This window comes from Anomaloglossus baeobatrachus, chromosome 11 (genome assembly GCF_048569485.1).
Source record: "Anomaloglossus baeobatrachus isolate aAnoBae1 chromosome 11, aAnoBae1.hap1, whole genome shotgun sequence".
Lineage (NCBI taxonomy): Eukaryota > Metazoa > Chordata > Amphibia > Anura > Aromobatidae > Anomaloglossus > Anomaloglossus baeobatrachus.
The window spans coordinates 74,769,759-74,792,723 of record NC_134363.1 but is presented as its reverse complement, the minus strand read 5'-3'; the positions used below and the strand labels follow the sequence as shown (position 1 = coordinate 74,792,723).

Genomic DNA, 22,965 nt, shown 5'->3' with positions numbered 1-22,965 from the left:
GAACTCTAATAACAAAATCCCTTGCGAATATTCCGGAGGTCCCTCGAGCCACCGTGGGACCGGATCCGAGCAGCAGCCCGGCTGCTGGGGCGGTATACCTTGAAACTTCTGGCGTCCCGAACAGGATACGAGCAGGACCCAGTTACCTGGGTGACGTGCGCCTTGAAGCCGAAAACCGCGAATCAAAATTCCTCTTCCCGCCAATTCTGCCATTTTCCGCCATCTTTTCGCACCAAAACGCTGTCTACCCCGAGAAAGCGCGCGAAGCCTAAGCCCCACCCTTCGTCTTGCATGTGAGGCCGGAACCGGAAGTTCCCAGAGGGCCACAGCGCGCAAAAGAGTGCTGAGTGAAAACCAAGGGGGCGTGCTGGAATGTAACAACAGCGGAAGTGGAGCAGGGATGCTAGGACTCTGCCATAATGTTCCTGGACAAGGCAGAGGCAAGACGGCGGAGCGAGGCTGGTCACCAGAACGTGCTGTTCCCGGGACCGCGACATGGATAGAGGAAGATACGGAACAACTGTGCAGGAGAATGAGGACGCAGTTCCTTTTCATACTGAACCACTGGAGGGAAGAGATGAGAAGCCTGGCGATGGTGGTGCGAGCCCGTGAGATGGAAGTCCCACGTGAAGAGAGGGTAAGCGGTTGCCCAGTCCCTACTGATTGCCCAAATCCGGTCAGTGTGGCTGAGGGATCCGGACCGCCCTCGTTCGCAGCAAGCATTCCACCGTCACCTACCTCGTCCTTGGCAGACGCCGAGCTGCCCACACCAATCCCGGCAGCGGAACTTGCAGTATTAGTGTATGAGTCTCCAGCTACAGAAGCCCCGGTCTCGACAATCATACCAGTCATGACAGCGGTCGTTTGGGCCCCGGCCAGACCAGACCCGGCCGCATCACCGGGCTCGTCTTCAGAGGCGGAGCACCCGGACCCGGCAACCACGGCTGCGGAGCAGTCAGTTCTTCAGTTCACAGCTACGGAAGTGGAACCTACAGCACCACCGGTTCCACTACCGCACGGCATCCCGATGGCTGTTGGGGCTGCAAGAGTCCACAGCAAACCAGAGCCAGTTAGGGAGCTGAGGCCGGACGCTGACGCCCCCTGCTGGGAACGACAACAATACCAGTTACAAGCCGAGATAGTAACCCGAGACCGGCGACAACGGGAGCTTGCCGCCCGTAATAGAGCAGAAAAAGAGCAAGTGAGGAGCGCTGCCTCCCGGGTTAAGGGGCCATGGTGCCGTGGCCTTGTAGACCAGTTTGACCCCCAGCAGGGATGGGGTTTCATTCGAGAGGCAGGCCTCACTGCCGGGGTGTTTGTGTCCCGAACAGATGTGGCGCAGCATCTCCCTTGGGGCCACCCCGAGCACAACCTTCAACCTGAATAAATGGTTATCTACACCTGGCACTGCAGGGAGCGGGACTGGTATGCCCTAGAGGTAACCAAGCATGTGATGTTTGAAGAAGTGTTCGTGTTGGCGTCGGTAGCACGTAGTCATAAGGAAGTGTGGCTACGGGACCTGGCCCTCTACTATTAAGAAAAATGTTATAATACCAGTAATTTTACGATGTTATAGAATTGTAAGGTATCGGTGTTTTCGGTTATTATTTTCCACTGTTTGTTGATTTTCATGTAGAGATGTTAGCAAATGAATGCTTGAATAACCAATTGCAAATGAACGAAGAAGTTACCTGATTAACAACCAGATTCCTTTGCAGAGTGTACACCCGGTACATGGACTCCGTTATGTTTTAGATATATATAAGTTAATATGGACCATGGTCATAGGACTGGCGTGACCAACATGAACTTGTGTATTGTATATAGTTGCACCTCCTGTGCCAACCAGAGTCATCTAAGACCACACCCAGGACCTTAACCTGGTCACGGACGCACCGTAGGTTTCCAGGGGTTCAGGTTGTTTGGGTGGTGGGTTAATGGGATCCTGGACATTGAGACTGGACTGTCGCAGGAAGGGGCTGCAACGGAGCAGGTTGAGCCTCTGTTACCACAAAAAACGGTAGAGTCCTACTGTTGGGCGATGAACTCTCTATAGTTAAGTAACGTTTAAAAAAAGTGCCTCCCCGTGTGGGATGAAAGTTCTAAATAAAAATATGTTAACCCTTTCTTACTTTTTCTACAGTTTGAAAAAAAAAAATTAAAGAAACCTCTGGTGTTTTGTAGCTCGGGGACGAGCTACGTTTAACCAAGGGGGAATGTGACGCCCTGGCCTATCAGGTTGTCACAGGACATTGTGCAATCTGCCCTTCAGCATGGTGTCCATCTTCTCCTTGGTTACGGGTCCCTGGCCTTTGGTGTTGCTAAGGACGAGCCAATCAAAAATCCTAGAAACACTCGGAACCACACCCACCAGACACACCAATGGGTAGCTTGAATGGAATAGGGCCGCCCACTTGGGGGGTTGTTTGGGAGGGTAAGGAGTGTGAGGAGTAGTCAGTCAAGTGGTGACTCTCGAGAGGAGAGGTCACAAGTCGTTGGAGGAGGTTAGGAGCTGGGCTCCTCAGTTACTAGGTGGCAGACATTGGTCTGGGCCTGGTAGGAGCTGGAACCCCGGTCGCAGGGGATTGTGTCAAGGGGCACAGAACTGCCGAGCAAGGCAGCCGGCGGCCTTTAGCCATCTCTTGTCAGGGGCCAGGGCATGGCGGGGTACGTTGACCCTAGGCCGGGAAGTAGCTTCAAGCGTCCTGGTAATTTACCCGACGAGGGTGATGACTTCATGATTCGTACTCCACCCGCTCCAAAATCGGGGTAGTAGCATAACGAGGGGGATAGAACTTTCCCAATACACAGTCCAGAAAATCCCAAGAGTGAACCCTGAGAGCAAGCTCACTCCGTTAGCCATACGGGTGAGCGGGACCCGACTAGTTTAACACAACAGGGGCCAACCAGTAAAGAAAGTGCCAAGGAAAAGGTCACAGGCTAACAAGCAACACCATCGGGCACGGGATCCCAGCATGCTCCCTCCCTGCTACAGAGGTGCTAAAAATTCTGGTTTACAAGTTGTCGGTGTCAGCGTTATTGGACTGAGTGAGTACGCAGTGACCCTTTCCTCCCCAACGGTGCTCCCCTTTCTCCACCACCAAGCCCCGGGGCACTCACCCCCTTCCCACGGAGGGGTTAAACACCTAGCTGCCATACCATCGCCACCGGCCGCTCTCCACAGCAGTGGTGGTACTACACCTTAGCACGTACCGTGGGTGGCGTCACGAACTCTAATAACAAAATCCCTTGTAAATACCAGCCTTTTATTTCGGGTGTCTGCGCGGCCCCTCTTATGTCTGGAGGTCCCTCGAGCCACCTTGGGTCCAGATCCGAGCAGCAGCCCGGCTGCTGGCGCTGGGGTGGTACACTTCAATGGCCAGAAACCACATGACTGTCTGTCACATGTGATTCACCCATGACATCACACAGTACACAAACAAGCTCATGTCGCGGGCGGGGAGGGCGCCGCCGCTGCGCTCGCTAACGCTCGGGTCCAGCACTGTTGTTGCTGCTGCTCGGTGGCTTGAGCGGTGGGCCGGATCCGGGGACTCGAGCGGCGCTCCTCGCCCGTGAGTGAAAGGGGGTAGTTTGGTTTGGGGATTTGTCCGTGACGCCACCCACGGTTTGTGGTGAGGTTGGGGCACCACCGCTGCTGGTTACGAGGATCCCGGGAGCGATGACAGGGAGCAGCTGGGATGTTGTTTCCCCCTCCGTGGGCAGGGGTTGGGGGTCCCAGGGCCCAGTGAGGTGACGGAAAGGCAGGGTTGGCAAGGTGCAGGGTCGCTTGGACTGCGCAGCGCAGTGCCGGATGGCACGGTAGTACTCACTCAGCCACAAATGGATGCAAAGTCTCTGGTGAACCAAACGGCTGGATGGACGGATCCCGCAGCCGGCTGCTGTGGTTTCTCCCGGACGGTTGGTGGTGGCTGCCTTTCCCTGCACCTTTGTGTATGTTCGGTCCCGATGGCTTCCCACCGGTAACCCGCTCCCCAGCGTGTATATGTGCCGGAGGAGCCCTTTTGCCCGCAGGCTCTGGCCCTTGGAACTCTAGCTGTGGCGGTAGCTGTATTTCCTTTTGCTGGTTGGACGGTTGCCTTTAATCAGGTCTTGGCTGTTAGGAAACCCACAATTAAGTCTCCACTCTCTGCTTCCTCCAAACAAATGTCTTCGGGGAAAGGCACAGTCTATGGGGGCAGAGGCCAGGGTTGATAGGGCAGACTCCATAAAAAGGGCAGGTTGAGTCCACGGGGTCATTAGGACACTATCCACACTGGTAGGACAAAGTCTGGGGTGAATGGTGTAGGAACCTCTTGCAAGTCACAGTTCATCAATCCAGCAAGGGGTAGGGGTTACACAAAACTTCAGATATCTGCACCAACAAAGGGTCGTTCTGGATTCGACACACACAGGGATAGTTATCAGCTATCCCTCCAGTTGGTGCAACCTGCACAACACATCTCCAAGTATCTTACTCCATTTTACTTTCTATGTATCCTGGCCATGTTCAAATCAGGGTCTCCTTTAATTCTTCTCCCCATACTTAAGGGGGCTTTACACGCTTCGACATCGCTAATGCAAAGTCGTTGGGGTCACGGAATTGGTGACGCACATCCGGCTGCATTAGTGATGCCGTTGCGTGTGACACCTATGAGCGATTTTGCATTGTCGCAAAAACGCTCATCGGTGACATGGGGGTCCATTCTCGAATATCGTTACTGCAGCAGTAACGAAGTTGTTCCTCGTTCCTGCGGCAGCACACATCGCTCCGTGTGACACCGCAGGAACGAGGAACCTCTCCTTACCTGCCTCCCGGCCGCTATGCGGAAGGAAGGAGGTGGGCGGGATGTTACAGTACGTCCCGCTCATCTCCGCCCCTCCACTTCTATTGGGCGATGGTTCAGTGACGCAGCTGTGACGTCGCTGTGACGCTGAACAAACGCCCCCCTTGGAAAGGAGGCGGTTCGCCGGTCACAGCAACGTCGCCGGGCAGGTAAGTACGTGTGACGGGTCTGGGCGATGTTGTGCGGCATGGGCAGCGATTTGCCCATGTCGCACAACAGATGGGGGCGGGTACCCACGCTAGCGATATTGGTACCGATATTGCAGCGTGTAAAGCTGCCTTTAGACAGCCATGTGTGATCCTTGGGCCACAAACAATGGCGAGTCGAGTAGGAACATCTATCCGCTCACTTCTGATGCTCCTCGAGGACTTGGCAGTGTTACAAGTCATGGTGGTGCCATTTTTCATTGGCTTTGAGGCAGTAGAGGCATATCTTCAGTTGCCATCAGCAGTGGGTTACCGTCTCCACATACCAGCCCATCAAACTTAATCAAGTAATCCTCCCTCAAAGGAAGCCCTTGTTGCAGGGAGCTGGCATTCATGTAAACCTGGTGCCCCATATGTTCTGTCATAAGCAGAAACCTGTGGAAAAAAAGCGCATAGGGTCTTACCCTGACAAACAGGGGGTGTATTAAAGAGTAATCCTACTCACCAATTAGAGTTGTGAAAGGCACAACTCCTGTAACCGCATATCTGGATCAACGGCAGCAGTAACCCGATTGGCAGATAACAGAGAGAGATAGCGGAGATGGGTTTTAAATAACCGCGCCAGAGATCCCAGATGTAAGCTTGATCAATGTACACTTTATTTCGGCATAGGTCTACGCGTTTCAGGGGTCTCAGCCCCCTTCCTCAGGACCAGCAAGCACAAGATACATCAAATCTGCAGAGTCACATACATACAGACAGTATATACCCACTTTTTTCACATACATACAGACAGTATATACCCATTTTTTCACATACATACAGACAGTATATACCCATATATACAGTATATATATGGGGGTATATACTGTCTGTATGTATGTGACTCTGCAGATTTGATGTATCTTGTGCTTGCTGGTCCTGAGGAAGGGGGCTGAGACCCCTGAAACGCGTAGACCTATGCCGAAATAAAGTGTACATTGATCAAGCTTACATCTGGGATCTCTGGCGCGGTTATTTAAAACCCATCTCCGCTATCTCTCTCTGTTATATGTTCTGTCATGGCAAAGCTGTGGCCTTGATTGGGGTCAAAATACTGCCCTAGCCTCCTAGTCAGATGCTTGGCTCTTCCCCATGGGCTATTTAACAGGACCCACATGCACTCCTTCAGCTCCTTCTTCTTCCATATCATGCTAGGAATGCACTTGACCCTGCTGAGGGGAACTCTTCTTCAGAGGCCGAGATGTCGCTCAGTGCTGCACTCCTTACCTAAGTTGACAAAGTTAGAGTTCTTACCAGGGTTGGATTCTGAGGGAATGTTGGTGACAGAAACCTCTCCAAGATGGGTGAAGGATCCTTCGACAATGAATTCCGCAAGGCTCACAGCTGTTCACTTCGCCCTTGGCCCCTAGACAAAGTCAGAGGTAGACCCAAGTTCCAGGCTCAGACTTGGGGGATGAAGCGACCTTCTCTGCCGAAAATGCCTGGTCATACCCCCTTCTCAATGAGGGCATGAAGCCTCCACCACTTGCTTGCATAGGTCCGCCTTGGTTGGGCACTCTACACTGGAAATTGGTTTGTTCAATCAAGATCAATGATCCATCATTCTCTCCTGCTCTTTCCACTTTGACTTTCCCGTACAAAATGTCACTGACTCACATCCAGGTGTTTTGCTCCACAGCTTCACAGCTCCGGTTCACCATCCCATTTTTCCACAGTCTCCACCCATACCAGATTGTCACTCACCAACTGGAGAGACTTATCTCATCAACATGCCCTCTGGTGGGGTGCACTGCTCACCTTGGACTGACCTTTACAGGTGTGGCCTCCTTTTCCAAACAATGTAGCCTTTTGGATGCAGGGCTAGCCTTCACTCCATTGCAATTCTCCAATGCCCATGATGGGCCTATCTTCTTTTGCACACTGCACCACTACCTGCCTTGCCAACGTCTATGTTTAATACTGCCTCTGACTGCAAAATGGTTACCATCTTCACTGGGCTTGAATCTTCCCCACTAGAGATGAGTGAACCTGTTTGGTTCACTGTTATGAATGTCATCCGTGGGGATGATGGTTTGGAGCTCCCTCTGGTGGTCAAGACTGGGGGTGAAGTTGACTGTGACTCAACAGGTGTGGGAGTTAATTGGAAGCCCAATTGCAGATCAGCCTGGGCTATATAGAAGAGCAGTCTCTGCTAGCTGGGGCCAGTGATAGATGTTTTTCCTCAGTCTCTGAATTGGCTTGGCGATTGTCCTCTCATTTATCCTGTGCCTGTACCATTCCAGATAAGTTTCAAGTTCTTTGCTTTATTGCCTGATCCACACCTAAGGGTGATTGTGTTTCTGTTCATTTTGCTTAAAGTCTGATTTCATGCAGGAGAAGAATTGTCTTTCTGTTTTGATGAGCATGGGGGTTCCCCCTCTGCAGGACCCACTGCAAGAAAAGGGAGATTCTCCCTGTTCTATTTGATTATTTGCACTTTTGTATTTCTTGTGGTGTTTTTTGGTATTTCTCCCATTATTTACAAGAATACCTGATATAGTGGGGGAGAGTCCATGTGGTCTCAGTATTTTTTATTATCAGGAGATTGGTTTTTTTGCAGGGTTTTTTGCTGGCCGCAATCAATTGTCTGTCTTGTCCTGTTCTATCTAGGAAGTCGGGCCTCACCTTTGCTAATCTATATTTCCTATCTGTGTATTGTGTTTTCTTACATCACCATTGGCTTTATAGATTGGGGGCTTGCTATTCCTTTGGGGACTACTCTGAGGCAAGATAGGTTTCCTCATTTCTATCTGTGAGGTGTAGTAAGTTTCTCCGGCTGTGACGAGGTGTCTACTTGTGTTTAGGAACGCTCCATGGCTACTTCTAGTGTGGTCTGACAGATAGGGAATTGCGGTCAGCTCAGGTTCCAACTACTCTTGTGTTTTTCTGCTGATGGGATTTTTGTGATCGTCCACGGTGACCAGATCATAACAGTTCGCATTCGCCAATTTCAGATTCAATATGAGCCTTGGTAAGTTTGTTTGGGCTCAGCTTACCAAACACTTTGCTCAGAAGTTGGGAATGTTCGTTAAGTGTTCATGTCCAGAAAACCCACTTCCGGCCCCATCACAGCCATGTCAAGTATTGGCATGACTGTAATTTACCAGGGAAATCACTGTAAAAAAGTAAGCAAAAGGGTTAAAGCACATCATACCTACTGAGTCTCCCCGTAGCTTTAACTACTCCTACGGCTGTACTTCCGAGGCTGCTGATTAAACCTCATCCATATTCACTGCTTTCCACACCCACCGGTGTCTTTAATTGGCTGCAGTCAAACCCCACCCCAGAAAGCATCTGTGATTGGTTTGAATCACAGACCCTGTCTGTGCATCTATATCATGGTAAAAAATAAATAAATAAAATGGAGTAAGGTCCCCCATCTATTGATACCAGCACATATAAAGCATATGGATACAGCCCTCAGTCATGTGCTTATCTTGGCTGTGTATCAAAAAAAGGACTGCATGCGGCTTTTTTTTTTTTTGTAAAAACCCGGCGTACGGTCGCCCCAAATTTTGATATCCAGCCAAGAGAAAGCCCAATATCTGGGAGCTGATATTCTCAAAGTTGGGAGACTCAGCCTAAAAATAGCAGCCTACAGCTGTCCAGGATTGCCACTTCCATTAGATGTGAGAGTACCGTCACTTTACCTGCCTCATCCTGATTGCCTGGTGCAGTGTCAATTGGGGTAATCAGGGGTTAATGACAGCTCTCAGCTGCCACTAAGCCCTAGATTAGTAATGGGATGTGCCTATGAGAATCCTATCTATGCTCATTGGAATATTTTCCCAGTCACAATAAAGCTTTGTTTGGAATGTTCACTGGCCTGCTGTTTCTGCATGCCCTGTCCGTCACCCTTTGACAAACTGGTTGACAGTGAAGGATGAGAGTAGAGGGAATAGAGATCAGCGGCACAGGAACCTATGGAACCTGTACCTCAGAATACAGAAATTGGACTGTGGGGAGCCTAAAAACAAAGGCCTGTGAATTATGGGTCTGTCCAAGAATCAACTGTATGAGGTTTTGGAAGGAGATAGCCTTCAAGATGGCAATGGGGAGGGATTCCCAGAGCAATTAGAGGAAAAACCGGCCCTGGAGGTGAATACCAAGAAAAATCAGTGAATTGTGTGGTATGAGGAGGAGATAGTTTTGCTGGGGGATAAACCCACCACAGAAGATAAATGGGAGGTCACGCAGAAAGCTCATGAGAGGCAGCACACTGTCGGAGCAGCTAGAGGCCCCAGGCAGATGTCCACCACAACACTCACCATGAGGGAATCTCCAGGAGTATCCCACAAGACCTTTCAACCATTCAATGAGGAGTCAGGGACATTGAGGGATTCTTCCAAGAGTTTGAATATCAATGTCAGTTAATGGAAGTTCCAGAAATGTAGTACATCAGATACCTTGGTGGGGCTCTTAGAGGGTGGAACAGCAGAGGCATATCAAACGATGAACCCTGAGTGGAACCTCAGTTATGAGGACATTAAGCAAACCGTCCTGGAGCATTATACAGTAACCCTAGAGACTTACAGGACTCAGTTCTGCATGTTAGCCTAAAACGGAGAAATTTCTTATAAAATGTATGCCCATAGGGTCAAACAGGCATGTCATCGCTGGCTGGAGGCAGAGGCCTTAACTTGGGAGACCATGCTCCAGGTCATCTTAAAAGAGTAGTTTTTTGCCAAATGCCCCATTGAGATACGGGATTGGATACATGAGAGAAAACCAGCAACAGTAGAACAAGCTGCTGCTCTAGCTGCTGAGGTGCTCACTCTCAGGCCTCAGTGGAAAAAGCTACTAGTGGGTGTAGAAAAAACTACCAGTAGCCCAACATTGGTGGTCCATTGTCCTTCAGTCCCCAACATTCACCGACCCACTAAACTATCACCTCATGTGGATTCCCGTGTGAATCTATCTCAAGTTACTCCTACCTCATGTTTGGGAATGTGAAGAGGAGGAAAAACAGTAGATCACAAATGTTATGGATGTGGGCAGCCTGGCCATCTGCAAGCCACCTGTACAGGTGGTCAGAGGAGGAACAGCCACACCTCAACTTGGCCTATCCGCAGGCACATACATACAAACACACATGGGATGGTGCTTGGGCAGGCTGGGCTCTGGCGTCAAGCCCATAACCTGTGCCCTGCACTAACCTTTTTGCCTACGCTCACTTTGATCATAAAACAGTGCTTGCATCACATACAATTGGATTTTACAACAGATAAAGTATACTGGGCAGTTTGCCTGGTTTCCACTAGATATAAAAATTGTAAACAGACAATTCATGCCAGGTGCCTAGTTTCTAAAACGTCAGTGCCCATACTACTGTGTATAACTAGGGAAATATGCATTACAGTATAACAACGTCTGAAATCAAAATTCATGTAAGCCAGTTACTTCCCTGGCCCAGTACAATGATGCATTTCATGAATCTTTCTGTAGGGGGAGTGGTTGTACATCTCAGACCAACCCTAGTGGGTTTATAATTAGCTGATTTAATTTACATGATGATCCAAAGTTCACAAGTTTTAAGGTTCTGTCTGTGAAAGAAGCCTTTTCTGATACCAGGAGGTGAGTCCGGACTTGAAGGTATTTTCTTCTTTTTAATATAATTTTAATGTAATAATTAATCCAACAACTGAACACTATTTTATGCTTATATATAAATAATTGTTATATGTTGTGTTTAGTTATATTATTGTGTTAGTATTTATATGTTAGTATAATTTTAAATAAAAACAAATTATATAAAAATATTAACTAAGTGCCTGCAGCTCAGCACATTCCCATATCAGAGGATTCTCAGCTCATAAGCTCCTCAATTATCCAAAATAGCCACTTTAGTTTTAGATCAACTAATGTAAGTTGTGTTCTGTGTTTCAACTTATAATCAAACAAAATTATGAATCATCTGGTAACTGCCTGTATTTTTTCCATCTCCTATCCTTGTATACTCGACAATAATAAATGAACACACATTACAGCAGTGAGGCTCGTTGAGCTGCCTGCCTGAGCCTAAGTCCATATCTCTATGTGATTGACATAGACAAGAAATAGCTGTAACAGAAAAGAGACAGTTGCACTCTGTATTGCTAAGATATGTTTAACAATGAATATGGGAATATAGACATGCATTACTGCTATGAAAAATGTAAAAATTGAGATACCTATGACATAAAAATGTCCAGTTTTATGTGAACCCAACAGCCAACGGCAAGGTGAAAATTTAGTTTTTTTCTGCTGGTATTTGTAGTCCGTTTGTAGTGATTATCTTTTTTGGTAGGTCCCTGCCTACCCTAATGGCTCTCTTTGACTTAAAAACCCCTCCAATTTATGAGTGCACAGGAACCTGCAAATGGAGAATTAAAATCGCCTAAGGCTGAAGAGAGGCATTAGAGTAGGCAGGGACCCAACAATAGAGGTCACCTTGCTGTTGACTGTTGGGCTCAATATAAAAATAGCAACAAAAAGAGGACACCCTCGTCACGGGACCTCATGTCTGTAGGTCCCTACACTAAATATTTAACCTACAGACATGAGGTCCCGTGACGAGGGTGTAGGCTTACGTTTTATGGCCATAAATACCAACAAAAACCTCATATTTTTTTGTTTGTACAGGATACAGCCAGGCCCCTTTCTGTTGGGCCTTGCATTGTAGATTGTCTGTCCGTGCATGATACACAGTGGGGTACGGCTTGGCAGCCCGCCTGATCTAATAGAAGGGCGTCACCTAATAGGCTGCGGGTTTGTGACTGTGCCATCTGCATGTGAACAGCGCTCTATGCAAGTCACTTGTGTGCAGTTTTATTATCTAGCATTCGCCTCCCCTCCATTCCATGGAGGTGTGTGTGTGATCTGCTTCTCCTGCACCTGTGACGCTTCCACATTAGTGGGGGTTTAGCTGTATCCTGGTAGAGCATTAGCTTTTGGCCTGGGCGATGTACACACTACAGCCCAACTTGCTGTGAGTAATGACTGTTGGGCTCACATAAAACTGGCCATTTTTGTGTTATAAGTATCTCAATTTTTACATTTTTTCATAGCAGTAATGCAAGTCTATATTCCCATATTCATTGTTACACATATCTTAGCACTGCAGAGTACTGTCTCTTTTTTGTTACTGTGTTTGCTGTTCAATTTGTACCTGTTCTCATTAGAAAGGTAGGATGTCCCATCAGCCTTTTTCTGAGACAGAGGGAAGATGGCAGAAAGTGATTAGCTTACAATAATAGTGAAATCAAAATTAAGCATTGATCAGAGCATGTAGGCGTGTTTACCACTGGACAGTAGTGGGCAAATTCCATGTGCCAGGAAACAAAAGCCCTGTGAAATTTTAACGCAAAAGTAAGGGTAAACCTTATACTTCAGTATACGTATAAAGAAAAATCCTTTTTACTCCTTTTTTAAAAGCTGATTGTACATTATGGGTTTTGCTTACATACTCTATTAGGTATTTGCCAGAAACGTGTAAAAGTAGCCCGTGGGACACATAAATGTGGCTTAGCTAATATTTCACTAATTCTAGTCTTGTTATAAAGATGGGTTTTCATTATGCTTCCGCTGTAGTCATGATGAGACTCAGGCTTTATTCAGCAATCACCAGTAAAAGAAAAAAAATACTGAAGTCTATTTCTAACATTGATTAAGCTCCAGGTTCAAATGATTTAACATTACTGTATTTAAAGAAAAATTCCTTAAAGAGTAATCTTTTAATTTTTTTTGTTCCATTAATCAATATTACCAGTGAAAATGAGAAACTTTGTAATATATGTGATGAGAGGAATCCAGTTATTTCTTCTCCTGGACTGATCTTTCATTCTTAAATTCCAATTAAAATCTGCCTTTAGTGAATACAGACTTTTCCATTATTGAGATAGTAGGTGGCAGGTAGATCTTATAAAATTCTATGGAAGACAGTAACTTGCAGCAGGTGAACTTGCAGCATAATGTCTGTGTCTGTGTCTACATCTTTCTCTTCACTCCTGCATAGAATTTTAAAAGTATTAACTGATATCTAATCAGTGGCAAAATATGCTTCACTAAATACAGATTTTCCCCATGAACTGGGAGTAAAGATCATTCGAGGATACATAACAAACAACAAAGAACCAAGTTGTTTACTTTCTTGTGAACTATCGATTTATAAAATACAAACTAAACTGACTATTATTTATTAAGTGTGTCTTAAAGGTAAAAAATGTGTTACTATTTCTATTTTAAGTAATAATAATAATATTAATAATAATATTTAGTCACTTATATAGCGCCATTAATTCCATAGCACTTTGCATACATCAGCAACACTGCCCCCATTGGGGCTCACAATCTAAACTCCCTATCAGTATGTCTTTGGAGTGTTGAAGGAAACCTGAGAACCCGGAGGAAACACTGGGAGAACATACAAACTCCTTGTAGATGTTGTCCTTGGCGGGATTTGAACCCAGGACCCCAGCGCTGCAAGACTGTAGTGCTAACCATCATTGGTTTATAGTCATAGGCCTCCTATTCAAACATGTTTCTGTCCATGACACTTTGGTGTAACATTGTGCCTTATGATATGAGATCACTTTTTTTCTCGTCCATAAATATCCTGTTTTTCCAAAAATGAGACCTAGCAGCAATTTTCAGCAGTTTAAGTATGAGGCTTAAAAATAAGCTCTACCCCAAAAATAAGCCCTAGTGACCGTTCAATAATGAAGTGCCTATGCAGCTAAAAAGTTAAAGAATACTGCAGGACACTTCACTATGGAAAGCAGATACCCCCAAAAGAAAAAAGACTGAAGACCCCCAATCATACTCACCAGACGACGAACGAGAGGACCTGCAGTGGAACGCATCAAGGACCTGCCGTGAAACACACACCCACACACATCAGATCGCACACACACACATGAACATCAGATCACACACACAGGGGAACCTGGGACACACTGCGGTGGAATGCATAGAGAGCCTGTAGTGCAACACATCAATGTGTTCCTTCATGCATTTCGCCTCAGGTCCTCCCGCTCCACTGCATCTCATCTTCCCCTGCTGGCCGGAAGAAATCGGTATTGCCAGATGTGGTGAGTGTGTGTGTGCGATCTGATGTGTGAGTATGTGTGCGATCTGATGTGTGATTGTGTCTGTGACCCGATGTGTGTGTGTGATCTGATGTATGTGAGTGTGTCGGCCAGAATCAGATGAGGACAGTGTGGAGCATACCTGCCCCTCGCAGGAGGACCTGGGAGCCACACATATGTCCGGGGTCTGGTAACTATGATTCTCCTGGGAAGGGGGTGGAGCTGGACAAGTCAAATTTAAGGCTATGCTCCCTCATCTTTAAAGTATACACTCTCTAAAACACTGGAACATAATATACCTGACCACAATCATGCTGCTAGCGGTTTAGGCTGCATGAATCGTCTGACACGTTCCCTTTAATATACATGTCAGGAAAAAGTTCCGTTATACACTTTCAGCTAAGTGCATGAATACCAGTGTTAGAAAGTTTGCCTTATTTACAAATAATCACACATTTTTGTTCCTTTTTTAAGAGAATCAGCATGGATGCCACGTATATGTTATAAAAGTCACTCATACTTTAATCTAATTTCTTATAATAGATCAGATTAAATTCTAATAATAAAATAAAATCAACCTTTCCACAATAACCTTTGCTCCTGCTGTTATCACTATCAGCTTCATAGGCAAGGAAAATATATGATGCTGAGAAATTGAGAACGAGATCTACTGTAACCTTACTAAGGAATGTTGTGGAATTTAGCCTCAGCCTGCCGACCAATGAAGTCTATCATTCATTCAAGCCTGTATGAATAATCTCTTGTGGTCGTTTCATCTTCTTAAGTGCAATGTAAAATTACAAATTGACTGTAAAAATAAGTAACTTTGCAGCCTCCCTCTGATAAAAAAAATTATCTGAATTCTCAAGAACAGCTGGAAATTGTATCCTACAGTTTACTTTAGTTGCCTGTTTCCTAAATAAGATGCGCAGCACTTACAAGCTTTTTCCTATATAGCTTGTCTGCTGGCTCAGAAGCTTGATCTGGATTGCTGGATATATTACAGTACACATTTGACTTTCTGATGCTGCAGAGGCAAAACTAATCTGATAGCACACAGTTCAGGTTGGTGGAGCAGCCATGACGCCAGTTAGGACTTTCAGTCATCAGAAGCAGCAACAGAAAGCTGGGAAGCAGAGGAATGGTGCCCGACTGAAAACAGGAGACGACACAAATCCTTTAATTCAATCTTACATTTAATATTGATCAGATATTATCAGCCACTTAATTAAAATTATATGAACCACTTGCAGATCGGTAAGGAGATGATAACTATAAGCATCTATATAACCAATATTTTTCTTCTATATTTAGATAATAGATCATACTTTATGCATTTGAAGATGTTTATGTTCATCACCTCCTTTTTCTCACTGACCCATGTTTTTCATTTTTATGTCATACAGTGCCTTGAAGAAATATTCATACCCTGTGAACATTTCGACATTTGTTCACTTTACAACCACAAACGTAAATGTATTTATTGGGATTTTATATGAATATTCCAACACTAAGTAGCAAGTACTTGTGAATTGTAGAGGAAATTATATATGGTTTTTCTATCAATACTTTAGCTAATACTTAGGACCACTTTTTGCTGCATTTACTGCTGCAAGTCTTTTGGGGTGATGTCTCTACTGGCTTTGCACATCAAAGGCTGAATTTTTCTTCCATTCGTCCTTGCAAAATGGCTGTAGCTCAGTGAGATTGGATGGAGGTGTCTTTGAAAGTAATTTTCAAGTCTTGTCACAGATTGTCAATGGAATTTAGGTCTGGCAGTGACTGGGTTATTCACACACATGAATGTGCTTTGCTCTAAATCCTCCATTGTAGCTCTGACAGTATGTGTACAGTTGCTGTCCTGGAATTTGAATCTATGCCCCAGTCTCAAATCTTTTGTAGCCTCTAACAGATTTTCCTCCAGAATTGCCCTGTATTTAGCTCTATCCATTTTCCCATCAACTCTGACCAGCTTCCCTGTCCCTGCTAAAGAAAATACACCACCATGTATAACAGTGGGCATGGTGTTTTAAGTTTTCTGCCACACATAGCGTTTTACATTTAGCCCACACAGTTCTATTTTGGTATCATCTGAACAGAGCAAATTCTACTAGTGGTGTCCCCTACTAGGCACATGCAATAATGTGCTCTGAAATCACAAGCAAAAGACGTAGAGTAGGAATTAAAATACTTTAACAGTGTTTACCTACCCAAGTCACAGAAACTAGTGCACTAGTAGAATGCAGCAGCAGATTGTCTAGCAGCATGGGCATCACTAATAGGCTGTAAGCCAGACAATGTGCACCTCATGAGTGTGACCAGCGCCCTATACAAGCCTTATCTGTCTGCAATCTTAATACTAAGCAATCACCCCTTCCATGTATTTGTAGTTTGTGAGTGGTTGACCCATCAGTATGTTGCACCTGTCTTGCCTCCACCTTTTTCAAGGCTGTTGCATTGTGCTAGTGCATTAGTTCCTTTCACTTGGGCAAGTAAATACTGTTGCCCTTTTTTCCCTGTAATAATCATAATCTGTTCTGCTCAAATGAGACCAAAGTAGATCTTTTTGGCTAAATGCAAAGTATAAGGAATATATTTATATAACCGATCTAGCGCCGGCAAAGAGAAGGGTTCTTGATGTTGTTGTAAGAGACATAGACTACAGGAGCAGAGATGAGGGGTCACCAGACAGTGAAACTAGGAGTTCTCATTTTAGAACATGTTATACTACCCAAATCAGAACATGATAAAGAAAGAGAGAGAGTGCAATACCAAAGCCCAGACTGAGTCCCCTGTCATAATGAGGCCTTGGCACACAGTGTTTGTACATGTGTGGCGCCCTGGACAAGCCAGGGGCCACAGAGATCAACACCCACACACCCCACACTCCCGGTCAGGCACACCGAAGTCAGACGAAAACCCTTGTTGCCTCCCTCCAGGGGCTGATGTCCACACCAGGGGATGGGCCAGGCGGTTGGCCCCACCCACCGAGGAGTTCACAGTCCTGGAGGCGGGACAAGCAGACAGTTCAGTTGAGTGAGGGAAGTGAAAGTGGAAGGAAGGAAAGTGGCAGTTAAGCAGCCTGAAGTTGGTCCGGGTGTGTGGCCCGGACGGATCAGCAAGGTTGGCAGACGGTGGTGACCGTCTGCAGGAGTGGCCTATTGGAGCTAACCGTAAGGACCGTGGACGGGCGGTGGCCCGGCGGTACCGGACCGGTATGCAAAGAGAAGCCAGCACCATCCGGCAGGGGCTTACGGACCCCGGCAAGGCTAGGAGTCGCCGTGAATTTGCCAAATCCATTAGCGAAGGGAACCTCCTGGGTTTCCCAGCAGCCAAGTCCCGTCAGAAGGCAACAGTCCAACCGAGAGAGGGAAACACAGTCACCGCCAAGGCTAAAGTTCCCAGGGCCAGAGCCTGCGGGCAAAAGGGGCTCCTCCAGCCCATATCCAAGCTGGGGAGCGGGTTACCGGTGGGAACCCATTGGAACCGTTTACAGTACATAGGTGCAGGGAAAGGCAGTCACCACCAACCTGCCGGGAGAAACAACACCGCAGCCGTCTGTGGGACCCGTCCATCCAGCCGTGTGTTTTACCGAGAACTGTGTCCTCATCATTGGCTGAGTGAGTACCACCGTGCCGTGCGGCACAGCGCTGCCCCCGCGACCCTGCACCTCGCCAGGCCTCGAAACCCACCTGCCATGCATCCCTACCCCATCACCGGGCCCCGGGACAACCAACCCCCTACCCACGGAGGGGAGAACTAACATCCAGGCTGCTCCCTGTCATCGCTCCCGGGATCCCCGTCCAGAGCAGCGGTGGTGTCACCAATATCATCACAACCGTGGGTGGCGTCACGGACAATATCAAATCTCCCCAACCAAAATCCCCTTTTCACTCACGGGCGAGGAACGCCGCTCGAGTCCCCGGGATCCGGCCCACCGCTCGAGCCACCACCGAGCAGCAGCAGCAGCCGGACCCGAGCAGTGGGAGAGCGCAGCGTCCCCTCCTCCGCCCGCGACACATGACTTTCTCTATAATCCTTAGGCCAGTTCCATAACCACTAGATTGCTAACAATGCAGTTCCTTACAAGAGACGTTTACAGCACCATAGGAAAGTGAATGGAATTAACCAATACTTCTCCTCCTTCTCTCCAATGGTGCCCTAGGAGCCACATGGCTGTTGGCCAAGTTACAAGTTCTAGTAGATGCTTGGTTATACATTTCTAAGGCCTTTAGCACACTTTCAACTACAATAAAGAATGCGGTGAAATGTCAATTTATCAATGAACTATGTCTTTTAATATTTCCAAGATATGTGTAATACTTAATCTGTGTTATGGGTTCGTATAGTTGGCTCCAAAGTATATCAGTGACACAAGACAGACAGATACTGAAGATATTGTATTTCAGCACCAGGTAAAATAATTCATAATGGTAGTGTGAGAGTCATTGAACAGTCGGTAAATACAGTCATGAACAGCCATGACCTGCAACCTACTACATAGATGAGTTTGAAGGTTAATACAGTTCAGAAGGCAAAGACTAATGTAACTAAATACAGTGCCTCGAAAAAGTATTTATACCCTTAAGCGTTTCCACATTTTTTCAAATTATAACCACAAACTTAAATGCATTTTTTTGTGATTTTATATGATATACCCACATAAAGTAGCAAGTATTTGTGAAGTGTAAAGGAAATGATGCATGGTTTTCCAAAAGTTTTAAAAATATAAATCAGAAAATTGTGACATGCATTTGCAGTCTGATACCCCTAAATAAAATAATGAGGGACAAATTGCCTCCAGAAATCACCTGTTTAGTAAATTGAATCACCTGTGTGTATTTTTTCAATGTCACTACAGCAGTTCTGTGAATATCTCAGAGGTCTGGTTAAGAACATTAGGGATCAAACAGTATCATGAAAACCAAAGAACACACCAGACAGGTCAGAGATAAAGTTATGGGGAAGAGTAAAGCAGGGTTAGGTTATAAAACAAAATTGTTTAAACTCTGAATGTGACGCCCAGGGGTCACAGCACAGTAACACGACACACACCCCCTCCCCTGGTTAGGTAACACCAGTCAACCAAAAACCCTTGTTGCCACTCTCCAGGCTTGATGTCCACACCAGGTGGGGCGGAGCCAGGCGGTTGACCCCGCCCACCGAGGAGTTCACAGGCCTGGAGGCGGGAAAAGACAGAGATTGTAGTAGAGAGTGGAAGTGAGAGGAGTAAAAGTCTGTGTGTGTGTCTGGGTTGGAGCCCAGGCACAATCAGCAAGGTCGGCAGATGGTGGTGGCCGTCTGCAGAAGTTGGTGGAGGTCAGTGGAACCGTAGGACCGGGGTTGGGCGGTGGCCCGCCGGTACTGAACCGGGGAGCAGATTGAAGCCAAGCACCAAGGCAGGGTACTCAGACCCCGACTAGGCTGGGAGCCGCCGTAAAGGTCAAATTCTCTGATTGCGGTCTGGACCTCAGGGGTTCATTCCCAACCAAGTGCCGTCAGAAGGCAACAGCCCAACTCGTCCGGATAAGCGCCACCGCCAAGGGCCAGAGATCCAAGGGCCAGCGCCTGCGGGCAAAACAGGCTCTCTCGACACGTACACGCCAGGAAGCGGACTACCCGTGGGAAGCCATAGGAGTCAGACACACATATATAGGTGCAGGAAATGACAGCTACCATCAACCCATCCGGGGAGAGTGAGAACACCACTGCGAGCCCCGTCCATCCAGCCGTTTGGTTTACCAGAGACTCTGTCCTTCTGTGTCTGAGTGAGTACAACAGTGCCATCCGGCACCGCGCTGCACCGCAACATTGCACCCGCGCCCACGCTGCCTTCCTGCATCCGGCCCCTGCACCTGCACCTATACCTCCACCCCCAACCGGGCCCCGGGACCAACAGCCCCTACCCACGGAGGGGCCAACACCTTAGCTGCTCTCTGTCATCACTCCCGGGATCCCCCGTCACCAGCAGCGGTGGTGCCCACCATCACCACAACCCGTGGGTGGCGTCACGACCGACATCCCAAACATACCACCGCAAACCTTCCCTTTTCACTCGTGGGCGAGGAGGCGCTGCTCGAGCCCCGGGTCCGGCCCCGTGCTCGAGCCACCGAGGAGCAGAAGCACCGGACCCGAGCGCCCGCGATTCCAGGCGAGCGGCGTTCCCGACTGCCTCCGCCCGTGACATGAACATCTCACGGAGCACTGTTCAATCCACTATCCAAAAAATTGAAGGAGTATGACAAAACTGCAAACCACCAATACATGGCGGTCCACCTAAATTGACATCTCGAGCAAGGAGAGCACTAATTAGAGAAGCAGACAAGAGGCACCTGGTCACTCTGGAGGAGTTGCAGAGATCCACAACCAGGTGGGAGAATTTGTCCACAGGACAATTATGGGATGTAGCCTCAACAAATATGTCCTTTATGGAAAAGTGGCAAAAGGAAAGTCCTTTTTGCAAGTGTGGCGCCCTGGACTAGCCAGGTAGCCACAGACAAAACACACACACACCCCCACCCCCCAGACAGTTACATTAGTCAGACAAAAAACCCTTGTTGCCTCCCTCCAGGGTCTGATGTCCACACCAGGTGGGGCGGAGCCAGGCAGTTGGCCCCACCCACCGAGGAGTTCACAGGCCTGGAGGCGGGAAAAGGTTCAGATCAGTTTAGGAGGTGAAAGTGAGAGGTCCCAAACTGCGAGTGTCTGGGTTGGAGCCCAGGCACTGACAGCAAGGTTGGCAGACGGTGGTGGCCGTCTGCAGGAGTAACGGATCTCTGCGGAACCGTAGGACCGGAGTTAGGCGGTGGCCCTCCGGTACCGAACCGGGGAGCGGAGTGAAGTTAAGCACACAGGCAGGGCCATCGGACCCCGACCAGGCTTGGAGCCGCCGACAATAGTCAAATCCGAGTGTGACAGGAACCCCCGGTGTTCCCTAACAACCAAGTCCCGTCAGAAGGCAACCGTCCGCACCCAGAGGATATACAGCCACCGCCACAGGCTAGAAATCCAAGGACCAGCGCCTGCGGGCAAAACGGGCTTCTCCAGCACCTATACGCCGGGGAGCGGACTACCGTTGGGAACCATCGGAGTTAACACAGTACACAAAGGTGCAGGGAAAGACAGCCACCATCACCTGTCCGGGGAGAGACACTGCAGCCGGCTGCGGGACCCGTCCATCCAGCCGTTTGGTTTACCGGAGACTTTGTGCATCTGTTGCTGAGTGAATACACCAGTGCCATCCGACACCGCGCCGCGCTGTCCCTGCAACCCTGCACCTCACCGACCCTGCCTCCCCGTCACACCACCAGGCCCCGGGACCACCAACCCCTACCCACGGAGGGGGAAAACAACATCCCAGCTGCTCCCTACCATCGCTCCCGGGATCCCCGTCACCAGCAGCGGTGGTGCCCATCTTCACCACAACCCGTGGGTGGCATCACGGACTAAATCCCCAAACAAACCACCCCCTTTTCACTCACGGGCGAGGAGCCACTCAGGTCCCCGGATCCGGCCCACTGCTCGAGCCACCGAGCAGCAGCAGCAGCGCCAGACCCGAGCGTTAGCGAGCGCAGCGCCCCGCCGCACGCGACACAAGCAAGCCATGATAAGTAGAGGACACAGCTAGCATGTGGAAAAAAGTGCTCAGGTCACATGATGCCAAAGTGATGTATTTTGATCAGATGATGCATTTTAGGCTAAATGCAAATCTCTATGTGCGGAAGAAAACTAACACTGCAAATCCCCTAAAAACACCATCCCCACTGTCACACATGGTGGTGGCAGCATCATGCTGTGGGTATGTTTTTCTTCAGCAGGGGCAGGAAGCTGGTGAGAGTTGATGGGAAGCGCTGGAGCTAAATACAGGGCAATCCTGGAGGAAAATCTACTAGAGGTTGCAAATAACTTTAGGCGAAGTTCACCTTCTAGCAAGATAATGACCCTAAACATACTGCCAGAGCTAAAATGGGTGGTTTAGATCAAAGCATAGTCATGTGTGTCAATGGCCCAGTTACGGTCCAGACCTAAATCAAATTGAGAATCTGTAACAAGACTTGAAAATTGCTATTCACAGACGCCGCCATCCAATCTCACGGAGCTAGAGCGAGTGGGCAAAATAAAACAGGCAAACATTTCAGCCTCTAGATGTGCGAAGCTGGAGAGATCTCCCCCAAAATATTGCAGCAGTAATTGCAGCAAATGGTGCTCCTATAAAGTTTTGATTCAGGGAGGCCGAATACAAATGTATTTCACAATTTTCAACACCTCACAAATACTTGTTACTTGGTGTTGGCATATCACAATAAATATTTATAAAAAATAATGAAGTTTGTGGGTGTAATGTAAAAATACAGAAAAGTTCATGGGGTATGGACACTTTTTCAATGCACTGTATATTCAAGTCGCATGAGTATTTTATCTATTGTAACAATGTTCTCAATGTTAAGTTGTATTCTTTCATTGTGAAATTTACTATCATGCCTATGTGGTGAATTATGCCTAATTTGATTTTGATTTTATCCTTTCAGTCTCATCTGACTCTTGGATACTCTATCTATAGGCCAGTTCTCACTATGTTATTTTTCATGGCTTCTTTCAATTGCTTGATGTTAAACCCTGTGTAATTCTTGATGGTCCCCAGCCAAAGGGCCTTTAGGCTATGTACCCACGCTGCATCTTTATGGTGATCACAAAGATGCACGTTTTTGGTCCCAAAAAATCCTCCCTCAGAATGTATTTTTTACCGTGTTTCACTGCGATTTTTACCACGTTTTTGCCCAGTGCATTTTTTAAGTCAAATATATTGACTTGAATGGCTCAATAACACTGGCAAAAATGAAGAGAGAATTGACATGCTGCATCATTCTT

At 47.5% G+C, this 22,965-nt stretch overlaps 1 protein-coding gene across 2 annotated transcripts in view; it reads left to right on the top strand.

Moving 5' to 3' along the window:
* Positions 1–10,423: 10,423 nt before the first annotated feature.
* LOC142256913 (sulfotransferase 2B1-like) overlaps positions 10,424–22,965 on the top strand; it is a 119,996-nt gene continuing 107,454 nt past the window's right edge. The window contains exon 1 of one of the 2 annotated variants that reach the window (XM_075328902.1): positions 10,424–10,606. The gene's annotated coding sequence lies outside the window, so the exon portion shown is untranslated. Of the gene's footprint in view, positions 10,625–22,965 lie in introns of both variants that reach the window. The other variant, XM_075328901.1, reaches the window with a different exon arrangement.